The sequence below is a fragment of the Chiloscyllium plagiosum genome, unplaced genomic scaffold (assembly GCF_037043375.1).
Source record: "Chiloscyllium plagiosum isolate Xiang-an unplaced genomic scaffold, Cpla_swu_hap1 HiC_scaffold_29, whole genome shotgun sequence".
Taxonomy (NCBI): Eukaryota; Metazoa; Chordata; class Chondrichthyes; order Orectolobiformes; family Hemiscylliidae; genus Chiloscyllium; species Chiloscyllium plagiosum.
The window spans coordinates 18350957-18358279 of NW_028270167.1; positions in this window are offsets into that span (position 1 = coordinate 18350957).

Below are 7323 nucleotides of genomic sequence, written 5' to 3' on the forward strand. Positions count from 1 at the left end.
AGTGATTCAACAAAGCAGCTCACCATCACCTTCTCAAGGGCAACTAAGGGTGGGCAATAAATGTTTGTCCAGCCACTGATGCCCACATCCCACCAGTGCATCAGACAAAAGTTACTATTGTATGAAGGAAATATGGCAATGAATTTGCTCAGAGAAAGCTCCCACTAACATGAATGTGACAATGGCAGGATCTGTTTTGTGTTAGTGATTAAGGCATACAAATTGGCAAGAACATCTTGAATAATGCCTCTGTTCTTTAGTACAGAGTCATGGGTTCCAAGTGAGGGAGTGACAGAACCTCGTTTCAACATAGCATCCAAAAGATGATTATTTAATGATGCACCAAATAATTTAGACTAAAGTGATTATATTTGTAGTGAGTCTTGAGCTGTTAACTTACTCACTCAAATATGAGATCCACTAATTCAGTGGAATAACCTGAAACAGCGGAATTATGCATCATCAATACTAAAGAATGTATCTGCATTATTTACATGATACTTTTCACATCCTGTAAAAGTACTGTCACATCTTACAAGCAATGAACAAATCTTTGAAGCAGTCAGTTATGTCATCTTGGCAAATGCAAGAGCTAATCCTCACAATATATGGTACCAAAACAGCAATGAGATGAATTATATAACGATCTACTATGTTTGTCGGTTGAGGGAAAGTGTGGGCCACATCACTGCTACTTCAAATAGTACCATGACAACTTTTACATCCACTGCACAAGCAGTCTGAGTTACAGTGCAGTATTGAGCTGCTGTATTACAAAGAGACATTCGATTGAAGTGACAGCTTAGATCTTGCACTTAAACACCAGGAGACAGACTTGACTTCTGTACTTCCAACTTTAGAAGTAAAAGAGCTACAAATAAGCTAAACCTAATATCCTGTTTACAAGCTAATAAGTGGAAGTGAAATCTAGCACTCTTGTGGAATTTAGAAATAGAAACAAAAACTAATTTGATGGTGTTAAATCATTTTTCATACAATTTGGTTCTATTCATTTCTTTTTTTTCCATTTTGCTACATCACAGTAATTGATAGAGAGATTACATAAGTGTCACTGAATGATTATACCAACTCATATCTAGTCATTTAGACTGTCATCCAGATTTGTTAAAGATGTTAAGAAAATGCAGGATCAAATATTTGCAATTTGAATAGAATGTAGAGTAAGTGAGTAAAAGAAGTTGATTTAAGTAGTTAATTGTGGCATGATAAAGACTGCAGCTGACAGTTTCATCTTGTGTTTTACTTGACTCAGCCATTATGTGCCAGGCCTAACTTATCTGAATTTTAGTACTGTAGCGTAAGGGGTTATCCACTGATGCTAATAGCTAGAATTCATCATTAGTGAAATCAGATCACATGATGTCCTACTGGATCATATCTCTATCCATAAGTAATGAGATTACATAGGTTATCACTTAGCACTTCCATGGTTTCCAAACCTCATCTGTCAAAGTTAACCAGAACCAAATTGTGATATTTTTAGTTGATGGTTTCATTTGTTTCATTTGACTCTGCCATTTTGTACATGGTAGGTTCTCACATATCTACATTTCTATATAGTTGTGCAATTGCAATTGCTGCCTTATTTCCCCCTTCCCTCATACACTTCAAGGCTTAAGCTAAATAAAATTCTGAATTTTCAACTGAATTATCTTCAAGACAATGTCAGAAAATGACTCCCCCTCAAATCTCCTTCCCTCCCTCCCTCCCTCCCATTTTTGGCACCAGTTCTATCCCTCCTTCCCATTTTTGGCACCAGTCAATAAGCATCTAACAAATTTTGATCACAATCTTTGGAGATAGTGAAAGGATTGAGAGCGATTTATCTAATGCTTGCACACTTGTCATATTTCAGCGCGTTTCTAGTTTGGGACATTAGTCAGATGAATGACCTTGTTATGATTTTGCTCTTCAACAAACAATATTCATAGTTTTGAAAATCAGAAAGCTAGTACATCAAATTCCATTAATGGTGCATAGACTTTGGTTGTCTGACAATCCTTTTTAAAGGCAGCTATATATTTGTGCTTTCAAGTACATTGTGTGGCATTCTTAACATTCTTAGTAAAACCTCCTCCATCTTTTGAAACTTAAAGCATTGAAAAGGGAGTCAGCAAATTGGCAAACACAGATTACTTTTGTCCTTGATGTTGTCTGTTATTCTTCAGACTAAATGTGGCATACACTTCAGGGAGTTGAGCCAATTGCAGTATCCATGACTAAATGTGTTGTAGAAGTAAAACAATGCACTTAGCGAGAGACAGAAAGAAAATGCTAAACTTCATCAAACCTTATCATTTTACGTTCCAGCAAAAACAGACACCAGATCACAGGGAAGGAAATTATTGTCAGATCTGATTAAAAGGGCTTTCCTGTTCAATTTTTTTAAAAAGAAAGACATATATAATAAACCCTCCCTCATAAACTGAGTCTCAAATCCAGAACAGCTTGTTTTTTAATTTCCAAGATGACAAAAAACACATGGAATTCTTCATTGGTTTTACAACATTAGCTCAATTTTAATGAAAAAACATATTTTTGAAGATCACATTGAGGTTAATTATGGTGCTTTTACTATAGCAATGACAATGCATTTAATTTACTTATTACTTTCATTCGCAGCTTCTTCAGCGAAAAAGATTGGCCTTAAAAGCAAAAAGCTCTTCTCATTGCTTGCAAACAAAGTTATTTGTAATGATTTAAGCCTAGAATTTCTGGCCTGCAATTGATCCATGTGCTTGAATAGTGAGGTATGAGGTTCCGCCAATATTTCAAATGAACCAATGAGCTTTGGACAGCAATGGACATCATTCTGCAAAGTGTGGCTAACTATCTGTAAAGTAGGATTGAACATTAGGCAGCTACAGACATACCTTAAAAAGTGTAAAGAGTTCATGTAAACTCATTCACAATTTAACATCATCAGTGGACTGCTATAAAGTCCTATCCAGCAGACTTGTATAAAATATTCAGAGTCAAGATTAGAGTGGTGCTGGAAAAGCACAGCAGGTCAGACAGCTTCCGAGGAGCAGGAAAATCGATATTCCGGCAGGAGCCCTTCATCAGGAAGGCTGATTCCTGATGAAGGGCTCTTGCTCGAAATGTCGATTTTCCTGCTCCTCGGATGCTGCCTGACCTGCTGTGCTTTTCCAGCACCACTCTAATCTTGACTCTGATCTCCAGCATCTGCAGTCCTCACTTTCACCTAAAATATTGCCCAGTGTATAGTTCAAATACAATACTCAACAAAAAAAAGATACACCAAGTCATTGTTTTAGGTTGCCTGCTTATGGCTCATTTAACTTTTATTGTGCTTTGGGCTCCATTTTCCCATTTGCAGTGCCATTTTCTTTTTTACCTCAATTGTATGCATTATCGGTGGAGCAATTGTGCATTCACATTGGTACACCGTGTTGGTGGGGTTGTGTATTGGAATCTCACGTTGTCATCACAGATCAGCATAAAGTGCATAAAAATCTTATTGACTTGAACCTGTGGAAATTCGGGAAAAGAATACTGCACACCTTCCTGTTAGGTGACTGATGGGTTTTAATAGGTTTCTGAGACAAAAAAATGAAATTTTGTTTTCAGAAAGTGAAGAGTGCTCAGATAGAAAATCTCTGTGACAACTGGACACAATGTTCAGAGATAAAAGCAGATGTGAAAACATAATACAGTATTTCTAACTGAAAGATTCAAAATATACTTTTTCTTAATTTAGCTGGAAGACGGAGAGAGCTGCAGAATTAAATCACTTAGGTGACAAGGTTTTTGAACCTTAGAGAAAAATATGGCTTACATTTTCTGTGGAGTGCAGGGAAAAGGTCAGAGGACTGGACTTATAGACTTTTCCACAGTTTTTTTTAAACTTGAGAATGATCAAACTAAAGCACAGCAGGAAGCCATTTGGTCCATCATGTTTGTGCTGGTTCTTTGAAACAACTATCATGTAAAATAGATAAATGCAGTCCAACTCCTCTGCTCTTTTTCTATTTCCCTGAAATGTTTTCTTTTCAACTAATATGGTATTTATGCATATTTAGTGACTGATTTTATTTTGCATATTTAATTGAGAATGCACCGTGCTGCATATGGATGGTACAATATTTTTACCTTGTGCATTGTTTTAACTTTCAGGCAAGAAGTGGCGAAAGGAATCTAACTGTGGCTTTCACATTAATTCTTACGAGAGCCTGTGATTTACTTGAAGTTATTGAACTTAAAGTCACAGTTTTCAGAAGCGCAAGCAGGACTTGCTGTAACATTTACGATAGTTTTACCTCCTGCAGGTTCCATCAATTCCCATCCTGGACATAACTGAACAACAATCACAGATGATGATTACTAATGTACAATGAATAAAAGGATAACATTGGATAGTATAATAATGTAGAAGAACTAACCAGCAACAAAGAAAAAACATGTGAAGCATGACTACAGTAAAGCAAAGCAATATAGAGAAAACCTTGCCATTAACAAAATGCAACAAGATCTGGACAATATCCAAGCTTGGGCTGACAAGTGGCAGGTAACATTTGTGCCACAGGCAATAACCATCTAATCACTATCCTTTGACATTCAATAGTGATATCATCACTGAAACCCCCATTATTAACATCCTTGTGGTTAGCAATAACCAAAAACTTAACTGGACTCACCACATAAACATGGGGCTACATGAGCAGATCAGAGGTTAGGAAAACTGCGATGATTAACTCACTGCCTGACTCCCCAAAGCCTGTCCACCATCTGCAAGGCACAAGTCAGGAATGCGATGGAATACTCCCCACTTGCCTGGATGGGGGCAGCTCCAACAACACTCAAGAAGCTTGACACCATCCAGGAGAAAGCAGCCCACTTGATTGGCACCACATCCACATAAATCCACTCTCTCCACCATCGGCGCCCTGTGGCAGCAGTGTGTACTATCAACAAGATGGATTGCAGAAATTTACTCAAAATTCTCAGACAGCACCTTCCAAACCCACGATCAGTAGAAGGACAAGGGTAGCAGATATATGGGAACATCACCTACTGCGAGTTCCCTTTCAAGTCACTTATTATCCTGACTTAGAAATGTGTTACTGTTCCTTCAGTGTTATTGGGTCAAAATCCTGGAATTCCCTCTCTAAGGGCATAGTGAGTCAACCTACAGCACATAGACTGCAGCAGTTCAAGAAGGCAGCTCACCACCACATTCAGGGGGAAAATCAGGATGGGAAATGAAAAATGATTAAATTCATACTTCAGCCATAGGAGGAACAGGAGCATAGAGTGGGTGAAGTTTAATGGGCATACCCACTGACTGGGAAAGAGCATAGATTCTTTTTAGCTATTTATGTCAGATAGCTGAGAATTGCAAATATGGATATAAATCTCAATTGTCAATAGTTAAAGTCAATTTATCCATAATTAACTGTTGAATTGGTTCTCTCATGAAATCTTGTGTTAAGTCTTGTCCTGTATATAGTTAGAAAACAATATTTAATGAAATATACTATTTATGACAGTCTTGATCAACTCTGATGCCAGGCAAAACTGGATTGTAATCACAAATAGTAATAACAGATCCTTTTGGTTAAGTGTGGTTATTGGATAATCTGAAAGGAAAGTTTTAAGTCAGAAGAAGCAATCAGGTTGGGAGATAGCAGCAATGGGAAAAGAGTATAACAGTGAACTGAGAAGGTAGCTATCACAGGGGAGGGAGGCAATGGTTTGAGAAGCAGCAACTGATCATTGATGACAGCAGATAGAAACAAAGGAACAGGAGTAAGCCATTCAGCCCTTAGAGCCTGTTCCACCATTCAATGAGATCATGATTGATCTCTGGCCTAACACTATATATCTGCCTTTGGGCCCTTTCCCTTAATACCTTTGCTTAACAAAAACAAAACTCTCAGATTTAAACTTAACAATTAATCTAGCATCCTCTGCCGCTTGTGGAAGAGAATTCCAAACATCTCCTACCCTATGTGTAGAAGTGCTTCCTAACATCTCCCCAATCATCCATGATTTTCAAAAGTAGCAGCTTTATCAGTCCTGCTTGTCCCTGCTCCATAAATTAGAAACATATAATTAAATGTTTTGTTCATTGTGGAGTGCAGCAATTCCTTTAAGGGCCACATATTAGACCTGTTTTTCTTGAGCTGTTAGTATATGCAAATATTGGGCTTAACACCCATTTCTAGTGTGGACACAAGTTGATATTTCTACGCAATGATTCAGATGGTAATCACTGAATTCTCCTGAAGCCCGTCATGTCAGAATGTTCTGAAAAATGAAGAAGAATGGGAGCTCCCTGACTGAATTTATAGGTTACAAGCCTTTTACTTCTGCCTTCACTGCTGTGGTTCTGTTCACCGAGCTGGAAGTTTTTGTTGCAAACGTTTCGTCCCCTGGCTAGGCGACATCATCAGTGCTTGGGAGCCTCCTGCGAAGCGCTTCTTTGATGTATCCTCCGGTGTTTATAGTGGTCTGTCCCTGCCGCTTCCGGTTGTCAGTTTCAGCTGTCCGCTGTAGTGGTTGGTATATTGGGTCCAGGTCGATGTGTTTGTTGATGGAGTTTGTGGATGAATGCCATGCCTCTAGGAATTCCCTGGCTGTTCTCTGTCTGGCTTGCCCTATGATAGTAGTGTTGTCCCAGTCGAATTCATGTTGCTTGTTGTCTGCGTGTGTGGCTACTATCATAGGGCAAGCCAGACAGAGAACAGCCAGGGAATTCCTAGAGGCATGGCATTCATCCACAAACTCCATCAACAAACACATTGACCTGGACCCAATATACCAACCACTACAGCGGACAGCTGAAACTGACAACCGGAAGCGGCAGGGACAGACCACTATAAACACCGGAGGAAACATCAAAGAAGTGCTTCGCAGGAGGCTCCCAAGCACTGATGATGTCGCCTAGCCAGGGGACGAAACGTTTGCAACAAAAACTTCCAGCTCGGCGAACAGAACCACAGCAACAAGCACCCAAGCTACAAATCTTCGCACAAACTCTGCCTTCACTCTTTAAATTATCAATATTGAGAAAAATTACCATTCTATGATATAAATATCTGAAAATATTTGTTAAAAATGGCCAAGTACTTCTACAAGTGGAGACTACAACCAAACTGAGCCAAGTCCTTCACTTCTGCATTTTATCCTGAAAATTGCAAGGCACACAGCACTATTCTGTGGAGAAAAGAAACTAAAAAAAATGACATGGCGCCCACCTACCTTGGAGTGAATCTTGATCATTCCCTGGCTGACCTCCTCTGCCATTAGTTTTAATAAGTGTTCAGCTTTAGGAGAACA